Raw genomic sequence first — 17,968 nt, 5'->3', positions numbered from 1 at the left:
TTGGTCACGCCCCCCCCCCGATATTTTTGACTGTGGTTGCGCCTCTGGCTTCAGGTACCCCCTCCCCTGTCGTGTGTGTCTCTCCCACGTTTTAATGTCCTTTTTTCTCTTTCTCTTTCTTACTCTCTCACATCGTTTCTCTTTCTTGTTTAAAGTTTTGGACGCTGCTGTCTCGACTCTGCTGTATACAACCTTATCTGAATTCAAATGATTAACTCTCTTGCTTACAGTGAAGGCTTCTTCCACACGTAGAGCGCCATCTTTCAATTACGCCAATGGCACTAGGTGACAAAGAATTTTGTTTCCGAAACAACAACAAATGATCTGTGAAAGGAGAGAGTGGGTAGTGTGCAACAGCTTGACTGTGCAGAAATGTATAATTACCTCCGAGCAGTGACAACAGATAGGTGACAACAGTCTGAGAAACAGATCTACAAGCTTATTGCTACACTTTTGTGTCACTTTTAACATGGGAAAAGTGGCGCAAGCAGCTGGTAAATCTGCGTCTCACTTTTCAAGAGAAAATCTCAATTCCAGACTCTGCGAGACACTTTTAATGTTCTTTTCTCTCTCTTTCTCTCTCTCGCTCTCTGTGACATCATTTCTCTTTCTCTTTTACAGTTATAGACACTGATGTCTGCTTTGACGTGTAAAACAACAGTTGAACTCAAGTTGTTAATTCCACTGGCCGCAGGGTTTAAAGAAGGGTAAGCACAGAGGCCTAGATATACAATGCCTTCATTACAATACATTAGAAATAAGTTGCCATAGTTACAATCCCCTTGTGCCATTTTTGTGTCAGTAACACAGTAGGTACTTCCATATACACACCACTTGAACGCATGACTATAACAGAACTAAAATGTACTAGGCACACTGCACACATAAAACCGTAGTATTACTTTTATTTGTGAAAGAAGAGAGTGGGTAGTGTGCAGCAGCTTCACTGTGTAAAATGTATAATTACCTCCGAGCAGTGACAACAGATAGGTTACAACAGTTTGACAAACAGATCTACAAGCTTATTACGCCACTTTTGTGTCACTTTTAACATGGGAAAAGTGACGCAAGGAGCTTGTAAATCTATGTCTGACTTTTCAAGAAAAAATCTCAACTCCAGACTCGGCGAGACAGTTTTAATGTTGTTTTCTCTCTCTTTCTTTCTCTCTCTCACTCTCTGTGACATCATTTCTTTCTCTTTTAAACTTATAGACACTGCTGTCTGCTTTGACGTGTAGAACAACAGCTAAAGTGAAGTTGTGAATTCCACTGGCCGCAGTGTTTGGCCGCAGTGTTTATACAACAGTAAGCACAAAGGCCTAGATATACAATGCCTTCATTGCAATGCATTAGAAATAAGTCGGCATATTTACAATCCCGTTGTGCCACTTTTGTATCAGTAACGCAGTAGGCACTTCCATATAGACACCACTTGAACGCGGCACTGTAACAGAAGTGAAATGTACCAGGCACACTGCACACGTAAAATCTAAGTGTTACCTTGACTTGTAATGCTTCAGCTCATTTACTCACATCTACATAATTCTAAACTCAAATTTTGTTTTTGTTTTGCAGATTACCAATCCTACGTCTTTTGGAGTCCACTTCACAATTTGTTTATAATATTGTTTTTTTAAAGTTATTTTTCTAGTTGTTGTATACTCTTAAGGAGAAAATACTAAACTTAGCCCTGAAAGCTGGTACAATAAAAGGTCCTGATTTTTCTTTTGAGATTCGCTCTGATCTCTCAAAAACTACACTGGACAGACAGTGGGAATTGGGTCAGCGCATGGATAAATTATCTTACGGGGCTACGGTGCAGATGAGATTCCCTGCATTCCTGCGCGTCATGTATAACAATAAGATGCATAATGTCCGCACTACACATGACGCAGATGAGCTGTTAGAATCTATCCGAGATCATGCCCAAACTCAAGCCCACGACCAGGCTCACTCTCATAAGGTTTAGTAATCAAACCTATTCATAGATAAATGAAAAAGGAAGATATTAAATAGGGAAATCGGTAACACAAAAGGGGAAAAGGGAGGACAGAGAAGGGAAGAGAAGAGGGGAAAGGAAGGGAAAAAAAAATGGGTGGAAAGTGAAGGGGAGTAAAAAGAGAAGAGGGAAAGGGAAGAAAGGGAGAAGAGAAAGAGAGAAAAAAAAAACCACGCACAATAATATATAGATAGTCACGGGAGATCATGCATAGGGAAAGGCAGGATTGAATAATTAAATAAATTCCCAAAAAGAAAAGAAAAAGGAGAGAAGAAGGAGAGGAAAAAAAAAAAGAAGGATATATATATATATATATATATATATATATATATATATATATATATATATATATATATATATATATATATAAAACAAATTGAAAATATCACTTAACTCCCGCTTAACTCCCGCCTACGATCACTTTAAAGAGGAAGAAGAAAAAAAAGGAAAAAAAAAATTCTTTCTCTTTTTTTTTTTACTTGAGGCCCAATTTTTTTTTCTTCCCTACTTGCTCACAGATTAACATACTCTTGTAATAATAGGTAGCAGTAGTAGCTCATGGATGAGCTGTAGACGGGCGTTAACCAGGCTAAAGATCAAGCCAGAGTAAACAAGGGGGGGTTTCCCGGGGTAAGGGTAGGGAGGGTGGTGGTAGAATAAAAAAAAATCCTCATTTGTGCTCCTCTACTGTTGGTTTAAACATCCAACCATTACAATTTTCACTAAAATAGGTTTTTTCCATGCCAGGTCTAAGAAAATTCCATATAAATACCAAAAAACGAAGGGTGTCAGGGGAAGATGCAAAATATGACATGTACTAAATTTTTGTCCTGGAACGTAAATGGTCTGCGCCTGAGAGGAAGACGTGAGCGCATACTACAATATCTGAGAGAATCACAGGCGCAGGTCATAGAGTTGCAGGAAACACACCTTCTCAGAACAGAGGCAAATATCATACTAAAAAAACATAGGTGGATAGATAAATTTTGTTCCACAGACCATAATGCTAACATAAGAGGAGTAGTGTTCATTTTTAAAAAGTCTGCAAAGGCAGAAATACTAGAGTGCAGGGAAGACCAAACAGGGAGATGGCTACTAGTAAGAGTTTCGCTTGATGGTCAGATTAAAATTTTGGTGGGTTACTATGGCCCAAATTCGGACGACCCATCACATCTAGATGCAATAAGGACTCAATTACTAACAGCACAAGAGCCAATAATCTGGATGGGCGATTTTAACATCGTTCTTGATCCCAAACTAGATAAATCAATAAGATCTAAAACTATTGGCTCTATTAAATCCAGAGAAACACTTAAAGCAATTATGACACACATGGGTCTGGCTGATCTTTGGAGAGAAAAAGTGGGTAAAAAGATTGGGGTGTCCTATAGGAACAGTCGGTTTAAACACAAATCCAGAATAGACTACGCCTTTTTTAGTTACTGTCTAAAAGACACTCTAGAATCAATAGAATATTTACCATCACATCTATCAGACCATTCGGCGTTAGAGTTCACTCTTAAGTCTGAAACCACTGTCAAACACCCTTCATGGTCCTTTGATAGGACACTCCTGCTTGAAGAAGAGGAAATTAACTTTCTAATTAAGGAATCTAAAACCTTCTTCGATTTAAATAGAAACTCAGCAACCCCAACAATCATCTGGGAGACATTTAAAGCGTTTTTAAGAGGGCAAATTACCAACAGAGCCTCCCATAGGCGGAAATTATACTTTGACAAGATAAATAGAATAGAACCAGACATGAAAACTTTAGAGTCAAAAACAGCCTCGCCATCAAGAACAGCTGAAGAACAAGAAAAACTGGCTGAATTGAAAGCTGAGTTAGAACATACACTGCAGGAGAGAATAAATAGAAGGTGGGAAGCGAGTAAATCTTCTCAATTTGAGTTTGGAGAAAGTGCAGGAAAAATTCTGGCTTGGAAAATCAAATCTGATAAAGCCCTAAATTACATCAGGGAAATTAAGATAGAAGGTGAACCAGAGACGAGAACTACCAGTCCTGAGATAGGAAGAGCATTCCTTGAATTTTTTCAGGATATTTACAAAGAGGATCTCCCCAACGATCCAAACACAAAAGATAGCTGGTTGGAAGCCATTACACTACCAAACTTTTCAACAACCCAGAGCAAATCATTAGAATCAGTCATCACACAAGAGGAGGTGAAAAAAGCTATCAGTCAAACTAAGAAAGGCAAAGCGGCAGGCCCGGATGGTTTGCCGGGAGAGATCTACAAAGCTCTTGAGAACGCCATTACACCAGTACTAACTGAACTCTTTAACAACATTCTATTGGAATAACAGCCTATGCCTAAATCTTGGGGTGAGGCCACAATTGTTCTCATCCCAAAACCAGGGAAATCCCCATTAGAGTGCGGGTCATACAGACCAATATCGTTACTTAATAACGACTATAAAAAATTTACAACTATAATTGCCACAAGATTGGCTAGCGTTATTGGTACTGTAGTCCATCAAGATCAGAAAGGATTTATTAAGGGGTGACAATTAGCTGAGCTAACGCGTGAGCTAATTGGAGCTATAGATATTGCCACTACTTTCTCTCTCCCCTTGGCCACCCTGACTCTAGACGCAACTAAGGCGTTTGACAGAGTTAACTGGCTCTACCTAAATGACGTCTTAAAAAAATTCAACTGCGGTTAAGTGTTCTGCAGAACTATTAAGCAGCTATACAATTCACCATCAGCTAGGCTGCTGGTTAACGGGTCCCTAACTGAAGCATTTAGCATTACACGAGGAACAAGGCAGGGCTGCCCGCTTTCCCCTCTCCTATTTGATTTATACATTGAGCCTTTTGCCCAGGTGTTAAGGGAAGAGGCGAATATTTCATCCTTCTGTTTCGGAGAGTGGGAAAGACGGGTAGCACTATATGCAGATGACATATTAGTGTTTACATCTGATCCAGTCAAGGCATACCCAGTGGTTATACAACAGGCTGTAGAATTCGGCCATGTCTCGGGTTACGACATAAACTCGAGTAAGAGTGAGATTATGGCATGGAACCTACCCTACTTAGATGTTGGGATAAACATCTCATCCTCAATGCGGTATTTGGGAATCAAAATAACCCAAGATGTGGGCAGCCTTGCACAAACTAACTTAGAAAGAATACATAGTGAAAGCAAAAGACTGATGAAATCTTGGACACATCTGCCTCTCTCTATAACAGGAAGGGTAAACTTAGTCAAAATGTGTATTCTCCCAAAATTCACCTTTCTTTTTAACACTATCCCAATAGCTATGGACACAAAAACGATGGAAAAATGTCAAAGAGAAATCAACTCTTTTATATGGAACTACAAGACCACAAGAATATCATGGAAGAAGCTCAGAAGAAGAAGAGAAAAAGGGGGCCTTGCACTACCGGACCTAATATTCTATTCATGGGCCTTTCAGATGTCTTATTCTAGAATGCTTCTTAAAATGCCATCTAATTTACCTAATACATCTATGTACGGAGCCATGCTAAGGGGGACAAATCTAGCAGCAGATGGCTTTATGTTTAAATTTGGAAGTCAGACATTCTTCAAAAATATAAAATTGAAAATATTACACTCATGGGCCAAAAATTGGTTTAACATCAGGAAAAAACTGGGATTATCTTATTATTCAAACTATTCCCCAATATGGGACTCTCCCGGGTTACCCCTATGCCTGAAAGACAATTTGTCCACTATAATAGAACAAGCAGGCATCAGTAAATGGGGCCAACTATTTAAAGAAAAAAAACTGATAACTTGGGACGAGCTACATGATCAAGTAGGCCCTGGGCTTTCCAGAATTAAATATATTCAACTGGATAGTTGGGCAAGATCTGAAACCCGTATAGATAGTAATATTGGAAAAATAAGCGAAACGGAACAACAAATGGTAGAACAACCAACTGGAGGAAAAGAAGTAGCTAGATGGTACTGGCTTCTGCTGGAGGAAAGCGAAGGGGAGTTTAAACTCCCGGATGAGTTATGAGGGACAGAAATTGGGACTCCATGCAAGGAGAGGTGGATAAACTCTTTTGAGCTATTACGCAATATCGTAAAGCCTTCTTGGCTAGTACGAAATCACATTTTCTCGGTACATCGGGCATATTTAACACCACGGAAACTCTCTAAATATCAAATGGACAAGAAATGTAATAAATGTAATTTAGCAGATGCATGCGATATACATATGTTCCTAGAATGCCCTAATATAACAAAATTCAGGGAAGACGTGAAAAACACTTTAAATTCCATACTAAACACTTCCTTGTCAATAACTCTCCCACTTGTCATCTTTGGGACGGAAGACAACATCACAGGCAAGGAAAAGTAATTTCTTTTTTACGCAATTTTATTAGCGAGAAGACAGATTTGCATACAATGGGAAGAGAAGACACCTCCTCTACACTGTTCATGGCTCACATCATTATACGAGATATCCAAAAGAGATCTAAAAAGATCTGTAAATAAGAGAAAGCTGGCTTTCTGGGATCTCTTGACCAACTGGAGATGATCCGGGTTTTTTTTTTTTTTTTCCCCCGGGTCCGATGATTATGCCATCTTTACTCTTTTGGACCAAGGGCTAGGACAGTTCCGAATAAGGTCCGGCAGGTTGAAATATACCTAGATGGAGTCAAAAGAACGTACCCCTAACTGTTTTTCTCGGCATATATCTCCCACCAACAGTATATATCACGTCAGCAATGTCGTGCAAGGTGGTCGGTATTTTCCGTCGAAAGGGGAAGGCAGATGAGGACACAAAAGAAAGAGAAAAGAAAAAAAAAACAACAGTTGAACTCAAGTTGTGAATTCCACTGGCCGCAGGGTTTAAAGAAGGGTAAGCACAGAGGCCTAGATATACAATGCCTTCATTACAATATATTAGAAATAAGTCGCCATAGTTACAATCCCCTTGTGCCATTTTATTGTCAGTAACACAGTAGGTACTTCCATATACACACCACTTGAACGCATGACTATAACAGAACTAATATGGCCGGGATGCCCACCACCCCCTCTCAACACAATCCCCAAGGATGGGAGAAGTCGGACACAGGTTTGAACTTTTGGAAGGCGGGAGGGAGTCACCCTCCCGGCCGTATTTATTAAAATATGAAACAAAATCAAAAACATTAAATAAAAGTTTCATAATTATGTACAATTTTACATTTATTACATTTCGATGCAGACATGATCTTTGGTTAACCTTAATGGATCTCTAATACAAAGGTTTCCTAGCCGAGTCTAACATCCTGCAAATGCAAACATTCTAAATTAAAATTGTACATCCTAGCATTAAGGGCCAACGGCAAGGTCTTAACTGGTGTCAGATCCCTACTACCAAAAACTCTCGCCCTCACCGTGTGAGTGGCGCATGCGCAGAGGACTCTACCCTTGTTGCCAACTGTAACTTCCCTTGTCGTGGTGGGGGCCCCCTTTCCACTCGACGCCATCTTAAAGGTCGTCCGAGTTCCCGTGTGAGGTATCTGTAGGAAGGACAGCGTGGACTCCCCCCATCCCCACACTCTCTATCCGCCGTCGCGGATATCCGGCCCCCGGGAAATTAGTAGGAGGGGCATCTAGCCGCCTCCCCCCCTGGGAGGGGCCTATGGCCATCTCCCCCTAGGCGACCCATCCTTAGTGGGTGCCGCCTCCCCGTGGGAGGGGCCAATGGCCGCCTCCCCTCGGGCGCTCCCATCCGTTGTGGGTGGCGCCCCCCTCTAGGGACCTTGAAATTACTGCTCACCGATCATGACCTTACCGCCCGATCAAAATAAATACGACAGTTGTTTACCTACTAAAGGAAAAAATTCTGACATTTCCTCGATGCTTCATCGACTGCTCACTCCTACCAAGAAAACATTATCCTACAGGCAGAAGTCACATCCTTATCAAAACATTCCTTTACTGTTCTACAAAGGAAAAAAGGCCTACTCAGCAAAACTTTATTAAAACAAACATTGCCATAAGGGGCTGGTGGGTGGGTCAAAATTGCTGCTTGTTCCGTCGAGGGCTCACGAGCAACGAGTGGGTGGAGCCTTCAGAGCACAGGAACAAGAGGACGCTTCTTCGGATTCCCGCTCTATTTATTCTTCTGCGGGAGGGCGTGTACCCTCCTCCGGTACGCCTACTGGGCGTGGTCTTCGGTGTAGGTGTCTAGGACAACCCCTCTTGGGCGGGAAAAGGCGCGCCCCGGCTACGCCGCTTCGGGCATACCAGCCGAGACACGCCCCCCCGCCCAAAATGGTTTCCCGGGAGGATCGAGGCACCCAACCATACATTCGGGGGGACCGAATGGTCGCCCCTTTCCATATGGCCGGGATGCCCGCCACCCCCTCTCAACACAATCCCCAAGGATGGGAGAAGTCGGACACAGGTTTGAACTTTTGGAAGGCGGGAGGGAGTCACCCTCCCGGCCGTATTTATTAAAATATGAAACAAAATTTAAAACATTAAATAAAAGTTTCATAATTATGTACAATTTTACATTTATTACATTTCGATGCAGACATGATCTTTGGCTAACCTTAACGGATCTCTAATACAAAGGTTTCCTTGCCGAGTCTAACATCCTGCAAATGCAAACATTCTAAATTAAAATTGTACATCCCAGCATCAAGGGCCAACGGCAAGGTCTTAACCGGTGTCAGATCCCTACTACCAAAAACTCTCGCCCTCACCGTGTGAGTGGCGCATGCGCAGAGGACTCTACCCTCATTGCCAACTGTAACTTCCCTTGTCGTGGTGGGGGCCCCCTTTCCACTCGACGCCATCTTAAAGGTCGTCCGAGTTCCCGTGTGAGGTATCTGTAGGAAGGACAGCGTGGACTCCCCCCCATTGCCACACTCTCTATCCGCCGTCGCGGATATCCGGCCCCCGGAAAATTAGTAGGAGGGGCATCTAGCCGCCTCCCCCCCTGGGAAGGGCCTATGGCCGTCTCCCCCTAGGCGACCCATCCTTAGTGGGTGCCGCCTCCCCGTGGGAGGGGCCAATGGCTGCCTCCCCTCGGGCGCTCCCATCCTTTGTGGGTGGTGCCCCCCTCTAGGGACCTTGAAATTACTGCTCACCGATCATGACCTTACCGCCACAGGCCGGATAGTTGACCGACTATCCGGCCCCCCCAACTCCTCCTAAAGGTCATGCTTCCTCAAACCCCTTAGCCATGCTACGAAGTCTCCTATGAGTAAATCATTCCCCTCCCTGGACAGGTGAACCCCATCATTCAGATACATGAGATCACCCTGAATACACCCGTGAGGAATGCTATGCAACTGCGAAGAGCGAAACAATTTACCAATTTTATTGTTAACCCTTTTCACCGAATGGTTCAGTGCTGACACCGAAAGGCCCCCCCGCCATACCTTCCTGGGAATCATGTGGGACCAGGCAATCGTGCACCCCGGGATTCTTTTAGCCAACCAGCTAACAGCAGACAAAATTTGTTCGAACAACACTCGTCTACCCAGTGTCACCAAGTCATTGCCCCCCAGGTGTACTATGACTACAGATGGTGGTGACCTTTTCCGCCCTAGGAGACCCTCAAAAAATGATTCGAATTGGTCAAAACAGAGCTCGCCCTTCCCATGGAAGGCCACTCTGTACCCGTATTCCCCAGCTGCGTGAGTCGCGTCACCTGCTTCGAATACGTCCCCGGCGCGCCTCACATATGAGTGGCCCACGACCCACACCACTCTCTCTCCAGACGGTGATCCTTGACCGCTGGTCTCCTGGTGCTGGGTCGACTGCAAATTCCGCCCCGCGTGACAGGCTCGCGAAACTGTAATTCAAACAAAAGACAAGAAGCGTGAGTGCATGTCAATTGATCATTACAACATGTGCAATCGCACATACCTTTTGAAGCAATTCGAGGACCATCGTCCCAACTGTTTCACTTCCTCCGCACTCTGACCCCTGGCTGTAGCCTCAGTAGCAGCCCCTATCCTAAAGGAGTGGGTCCCAAAATCGCACGGGTCCATGCCCGCAGCAGCGATTGTCAGTGCTAGCACCCTCTGGAACTGAAACCTCGTCAGTGGGGTGTCATCCTTGTGCCTCAGCAAACTCCCCCCCATGTAGCCGCCCTTAGTGCCAAGTATTCCTCTATACACTTTATTGGGCACGTGGGGGACCCTCGCGCGCGCTGCACGACAACACTATTCCCAAAAGCCCCCTGGTCAGTTTTGGACCTGGCTATCGAGACCACCATCGAATCACCCCTAATTTGGACGTGATCCCTGCATAAGCCTCCCTCAACGTCTTCCTTATTCCTTGCGACCAGTTCGCTCACCTGCATAGCCCCATGGAATGCTAATGCGAAAGCTGCCCGGAACAGAACTGCTTCGAAATGGGAGGAGCATGTCTCGTCTAGTTTCGCTCCAAGCAAAGCCAACCTGTGTAAGCCAATCGGGCACTCACATCTTGGTTGCGACCCTCGAGGCGCTGCCAGCCACGAAGGGCCTTCTTAACCAAAAAGGAATCCGTTGGGTCTCTTATGCCATGCACCTGCGCCATGAATGAAATGGCCGCCCTATGCCTACTGGCCGTTGCCGCTGATCGGCCTTCTCTGTGCAGCGCTACCAGGAACCCCAGGAAGGATTCCTCCTGACCCCAGCTCTGACTCCCTGTTGGACCCAAAAATGTGCAATAGGAACGAAACGCTCCTTCGTATGCCTTCCTTGTCCTGGGGGCTAGGCTTGCTGCCACAAGGTCTTGTAGTCCGGGGCACCGAATAGCCATAGTGCTTCGGGGAATGGTGCCGCCACTAGGTCCGCTGTAGGCAGATAACCCCTGAACGCCTGCATATGTGAACGAGAGAGTGCATCAGCTGCATGATTCAGTACGCCTGGCACATGTTTCGCCCTGAACTGTACATTCAGTCTCATGCAAAGCAGCACAACTTCTTTCAACAATCTCAAGATCCATTTGCAGCGTGCTGCCTGTTGGTTAATGCATTCGACCACAGTCATATTATCAGACCAAAACACCACTGCGCGGTCCCTGAAGTTGTCAGGCCATGCCATCAGAGCAACCCAAATGGGGAATAACTCCAAGAACCCAATGTTACCTGTGAGACCGCTGGAGTGCCACCAGGCCGGCCATGTTTGCGCCGACCATCGATTACCTAAGATGGCGCCAAATCCCACGCTCCCCGCCGAGTCAGTCCACAGACCTAGTTCATCTGAAGACACTGGCGGCTTGTTCCACACGACTCGACCGTTGAAGTCCGCCAGAAATGCCAACCAAATGCGCATATCCTGGCGAACCTCTGCCGACAGTCTCGTACGGTGGTGCCCCTCTTTGAGACCGACCATAGCTTGAGCAATAGAGCGTGAGAAGGGGCGGGCCATAGGTATTACCCTCAAAGCAAAGTTGAGCTGACCCACTGTTTGCTGTAACTGGTGCAGGGTCACTTTCTCTTTACCCAGGCATTGCATCAAGGAAGCCCTAAACTTGGCCACCTTTTCCATCGGTAAACGGAAACATCCCTCCACAGAATCGAGCTCAATTCCCAGAAACTCCAGTGAATTAGATGGTCCAACCGTCTTACCTGGTGCCAGTGGGACTCCAAACTCCCTCATGAGGATGCGGAAGTTGTGCAGCGCCTGCGCACATCTCGTATCGCTGGCTGCTCCCAAGAACAGGAAGTCATCGAGATAGTGCATAACATGCCTAGGCCCTGTGGCCTCGGTGAATGCCCACTCTAAAAAACAACTGAACATTTCAAAATAGGCACAAGAAATGGAGCAACCCATAGGCATGCATTTATCCATGTAATAACTTCCTTGAAATGCAAAACCTAGCAAGCGCTGATCCTGTGGGTGTACCGGGAGCAACCGGAACGCCGATTCGATATCTGATTTCGCCATCAGCGCCCCGGGGCCCAGGCGATTCAACATGGCCACGGCCTCATCGAACGATGCGTACCGTACTGAACAGACTTCTGGGTCAATGGCCTCGTTCACCGAGGAACCCCTTGGAGCAGACAGGTTATGAATAAGTCTAAACTCCCCCGGGTCTTTCTTCGGGACAACCCCTAACGGGGAACAGATGAATTCTGCCACTGGCGGGCGATAGAAAGGCCCTGCCACTCGCCCCAAGCTGACTTCTTTCGCTATTTTCTTCTCTGCCACGCTTGGGTTGTGCTGCACCGATAACTGGTTTTTACAGAAGGAGTCCCCCCGAAAATCCCCGCCGGGATGTGGAAGCCATGTAAGAATCCGTTCCTCAACACCCCAGCGGATACATGATCAGGGTATCTGTTTAACCAAGGAGTCATAGCCATGAGATCAACGGGTGTAGACAATCGGTCACAACGTTCTACCTCACTCCTGCTTAGAACCTCCTTTTCCTCCCGTCCCGCTATTTCTCGATTTACACGAACTCTCCGGGTGTGAGGAGTTCCCACAGCCCGCACATACATGCTTGAACCTACATGTTCCCTGCGGTCTGTTACAGTTGCCTCGATTGAAGCCCCAACAGACCCCCCGTTTGCCGCCATTCCCGCCGGTCTTAGGCTGGTAATCCCCACCGGCGCCCGCTCGAAAGGGCACCGCGGGCTTTTGGCGGACGACCCCAGACCCGGTCCCACCTGGCGAGGACGTACCTGCCGCCCCTGGCAGGAGCTGTTTGTGCCATGACACCGAGTTCAGGCAATCCCAAGTCAAAGTAGCATCATATTCTTTGGCTTTCCTGAATTTCATGTCATAACCTTTCCATTCCTCCCCCCCATACATAGAATAAAAATCCATAATACGATTTTGATAGCAAGTCAACTCAGTCATCACCTCGGGTTTAAGTTCCCCCATAACTGCAGTAAATATAGAGAAGGCCTTAACCCAATTCGTCACTGTCTCATCCACCCTGAATTCCGCCATCTTGGCGCGCCAGACGCTCGGGTGCCACAAATCCTTCTGGGTTTTAGCATATTCCATCTCGCGATGGTCAGTTAATAAGGAAAACATGTTAACATATTTGTCCCCCCATATTAACTCTTTCGTGGCCAAAGGGATGTGCTGTGCCACCTTTTCCCGCCTCGAGGGTAATGAACCCTCCTCCGCTATTGGCAATGCGAGCTTACCCGGTTCGGCCGTTGTTCCCGCCGTTTTCTCGTGACCAACTGCAGGTCCTACCGGTGCTACCTGTGGGGAAACAAGAGGAACATTCGCCTTTGCGACATCTCTCGACTGCCGCAATTGCTTGATTAGTAGTCTGGCCTCCTCGGCCGGATCTCCAGGGGCCACTGACCCCCTGCTTTCTTCTTGAGCCATGCTGCCAACTGGATGGCCAATTCGGGAGGCATATCCTCATCGTTATCAGGAGTAATTACAACCGGGATCGGCTGCCCCATATCAGGATTTGGTACCGGGTTGTCTACCGGCATGAGGGGGGTGACTGGGGGTACCTCTGGGACCGGGTCCTCCCCCGAAACTGCCCTCTTCTTGACCCGTTTCCCTCTACCCTCAGGGACAACTCCCGGCAAGGCCGGGCCTATTACCTTCTTAGGGTGACCCGGGTTGCTCAGTGCAGCCAGCTGTTTTTTGACCTCCGTCAAACCTCTACTGATCGATTGGACTTGTCCGAGTTTTCGGTCCATGCAAGCCATCCGGTTCGACAACAGGCGTAATACCTTATCCGTCTTGGAACTCTTTCCCGCTTTCTTGCCAGCCATGATGATGAGTATTCCGCTCCTAGCTGATCGACGAGGTTCCGGACTCTTCGAACTCCAAGTAACTGAAAGAGAAACAACAAGATTACAAGTTCTCAAAATTGCTGCTTGTTCCGTCGAGGGCTCATGAGCAACGAGTGGGTGGAGCCTTCAGAGCACAGGAACAAGAGGACGCTTCTTCGGATTCCCGCTCTATTTATTCTTCTGCGGGAGGGCGTGTACCCTCCTCCGGTACGCCTACTGGGTGTGGTCTTCAGTGTAGGTGTCTAGGACAACCCCTCTTGGGCGGGAAAAGGCGCGCCCCGGCTACGCCGCTTCGGGCATACCAGCCGAGACACGCCCCCCGCCCAAAATGGTTTCCCGGGAGGATCGAGGCACCCAACCATACGTTCGGGGGGACCGAATGGTCGCCCCTTTCCAAATGTACTAGGCACACTGAACACATAAAACTGTAGTATTACCTTTATTTGTGAAAGAAGAGAGTGGGTAGTGTGCAGCAGCTTCACTGTGTAAAATGTATAATTACCGCCAAGCAGTGACAACAGATAGGTTACAACAGTCTGACAAACAGATCTACAAGCTTATTACGCCACTTTTGTGTCACTTTTAACATGGGAAAAGTGACGCAAGGAGCTTGTAAATCTATGTCTGACTTTTCAAGAAAAAATCTCAACTCCAGACTCTGCGAGACAGTTTTAATGTTGTTTTCTCTCTCTTTCTTTCTCTCTCTCACTCTCTGTGACATCATTTCTTTCTCTTTTAAACTTATAGACACTGCTGTCTGCTTTGACGTGTAGAACAACAGCTAAAGTGAAGTTATGAATTCCACTGGCCGCAGTGTTTGGCCGCAGTGTTTATACAACGGTAAACACAAAGGCCTAGATATACAATGCCTTCATTGCAATGCATTAGAAATAAGTCGGCATATTTACAATCCCGTTGTGCCACTTTTGTATCAGTAACGCAGTAGGCACTTTCATATAGACACCACTTGAACGCGGCACTGTAACAGAAGTGAAATGTACCAGGCACACTGCACATGTAAAATCTAAGTTTTACCTTGACTTGTAATGCTTCAGCTCATTTACTCACATCTACATAATTCTAAACTCAAATTTTGTTTTTGTTTTGCAGATTACCAATCCTACGTCTTTTGGAGTCCACTTCACAATTTGTTTATAATATTTTTTTTAAAGTTATTTTTCTAGTTGTTTATAATATAGTTATCACTAAGTTTCGTTTACAATTATTGTTTTAATAAAAGTTAATTTAAAAAAACCTACATACTTCTTTTTGTTTGTGGGGGGGTGATGGTCCACAATAAAAATAATATTGAAGTACTATAGTAAGATGTTCAAGAGTAGAATTGAAAAGTACTGAGTTATATTTTCTCTGGATAGACTACAACATGGTAAAGAAATCAAAGTAATACGAAACAATGTGTACCACATTTACAAATCTTTTGCGACATTTTCCCATGCATACCTACCCCCCTACAAAATGAAGTGTGTGGGCCTCAATGACGCCCCTCAAACCACGGAAACAGTCACCCCACAAAGATTTCTATATTGTATGAGAGGGCCTGCGTGCCCTCTGCCTTGTGCCCTGGAGTCCGCCACGCCCAGACCCGGTTGCTGCAGTGTCCTGGGGGAAACAGCCATTACAACCACGGTCATAACCACGCGTGATAGTCACCACAAAGCCATTAGCACGCATATGGCTTTACCAGGCATGCCTTTACCACGCATGCTTTTACAACTAGTAAACATTTACCACGCATGATAAATGCATAATCATAATAATGTCTTAGTGTTGACGAACACGCTTTGTAATGGCTGTGGCTTATGTGCTTCAAATTAGTTTTTTGGTATACTTGTGACCAAGTCTGATAACATCAGAGTCCAAGGACACAGTCCAAGGACACAGTGTCTGTGGCAGGAAATCTCATCGATCACAGAGGAGATAAGCGGAGAGTAAAATGAAAGTAACAGATAAAACTAAAATAACGGAGGAAAATTACAAAAATGGCGGTGGACGGAGTATGTAATCAACGTTTGGCGCCTCAGCACTACATTTCAAATAAATATAGATACAATATGTTTATTAATATATTACAAAAGTGTAGCAGCGGATGACACACACGGCCCGGGAAAAGAAAGCGGCAAATCTAATACCTGAAATGAGGGGAAATTTGCTTGGCAAACTTGAAAAAAAGAAAAAAACGTGGGGTTGGAAACAAGGCTGCTTTCATGCGTAGAGAGTACAACTGGAGCAAAAAAAAAACGGAAAGTTTTACATACTATCATAGAAATATAGCTCTTTTTTTGACCAGTAAAGTTAGTTCTCAAATATAACTCTTTTTTTTCTTAGCCCCAATGCCCCCACGATCCCAGATGGCTCCCCGCGTCCTTCGAGAGCCCGCATTGCTTTATCAGAGACAGCAGCTTACATGCTGCTCTCTCTGATGAAAAGCAATCTGCTTTCTTACTTGAAAGAGAGAACAGATTAACTTGCTCTCTTTTTCAAATAGGAAAGCGGTTTGCTATGGTAAAGTGGGAGTGGCAACGGTACCACCCTACCATAGCAAACAGCAAACAGCAGTGTCCCGGGAGTACGCACCCCGAGACACTGCAAGAGCCGGCCCTGGGAGATGGTGGTCCCCAGGGCCATCAAGGGATCCAGTAAGGGGGTCGCGCGACCCCCTCCCAACATTAAAAAACCCCGGGGAGTGCAGGTACCTGGGTCTGGAAGGTAATTTGACATATTACTGCCCCAGGAAGGTGGCGGTCCCCGCGACGTGTACGGGGAGACAAGGAGGGAGAGCTGAAAACATACTTTTAAAAAAAATATTTTTTTAAAAAGCCCAGACGGGGTGCTGGTCCCCGATACTGAGGAGAGGAGGACGTAACCCCCCTGCATACTTCAAAATAAAACCACAGAGGGGTGGCGTTCCCCGGTGCTCGGGGCACCTTACAAGCCCCCCATTATGGAAATAAATTGCCCCCGGAATTTGACCCCCCAGGGACCTAATGAATAAAACGGACTTCTAGTTTTTTTTTTCCCTTTTCCACCACGTACGAGTACCATACGCGTACCCCGCGATTTTTTTATTTAAAAAAAAAATAAAATAATTTTGGGCCTAAAGATCCATGTACAACCCCCTGAGCAAGCCTAGAGGGTCAGGATGTTTCTTCCCTGCCCACTTTCCTCATTTCTCAACTTTGTTTTACTGTTGCTTACTGTGACTCGGTTCTAGCGACGAACAAGATGGCTGCCAACACTTCCTGGTTTGGAGTGTTGACAGACAGTTGACAGCCAATCAGCATGCAGCTCGTGCTCGTAATTCCGTATGTGTGCTGTACTTCGTCTCTAGATATCGCTATGATTTTACTTTTAATTTTCTCAGAAACTACTGAACGGATTTACACCATGTAATAAAAAGCACAATCTGCTAACCGAACTCTACCTCTCTGCCAAATTTGGTGTAATTCCGTTCAGCCGTTCGGGCTGTAGTCCTGGCAAAAGGTCCCTATGGAAAATTGCATGGAGAAAACACGTTTTGGGACCCCCCTTTTTTCTCGGCCCCCACTTGACGAATCACCCCCAAACTTTCAGGGAAGCAGCGGAACTGAGCAGGCCATTGTTTTGGAGAAATTCGCAAAGATTCGTCCACCGGCGCCAAAGTTATTCCAAATAGAATGTTGTGAATTTCCTACGGAAACTAGGTCCTAACTATAACTACCTACTGGCAATCGCCAGTAGGTTACATATATATATATCATGAAATCCTGTCAACACTGCCGCCACGTCTTCACTCAACGCGATTCCAGCAAACAGGACACGGACCCAAAATTCGTGCTTCAAATTTTATTCACCTAAGCGCGAACGCCGCTTGTTCACTCGACAGTTTGTTTAAACTCGGGAAGCATTTTTAAAGTGACAGTGCATTGATTCAATGAATCACGTGAGTTACTTTCACTATGGGCATGGAAAAAATACATTTTGCGCTTGCCGTGTATGCGCTGACGGCCAACTGTTAAATCATACTGTTAAATACATAATTAACCATGATAAAATATCCATGTAATTATATATAAAAAAGGTAAGTCTTGATTTGATACATAAATATCCGTAAAATACATTTTTGTACCATTTATGTCCATACTATAACCATTTTTTGGAAATACATGTAAAATACATAAACTCCGTTTCAGTTGGATTTGTTTTTTTATATAAGTACAACCTCTTCCATAGTGAATATTTCTATAATGTGATTAAATGTGATCGTGA

Source organism: Lissotriton vulgaris, chromosome 9 (assembly GCF_964263255.1).
Source record: "Lissotriton vulgaris chromosome 9, aLisVul1.2, whole genome shotgun sequence".
NCBI lineage: Eukaryota > Metazoa > Chordata > Amphibia > Caudata > Salamandridae > Lissotriton > Lissotriton vulgaris.
Note: the sequence above shows the minus strand (reverse complement) of the source record.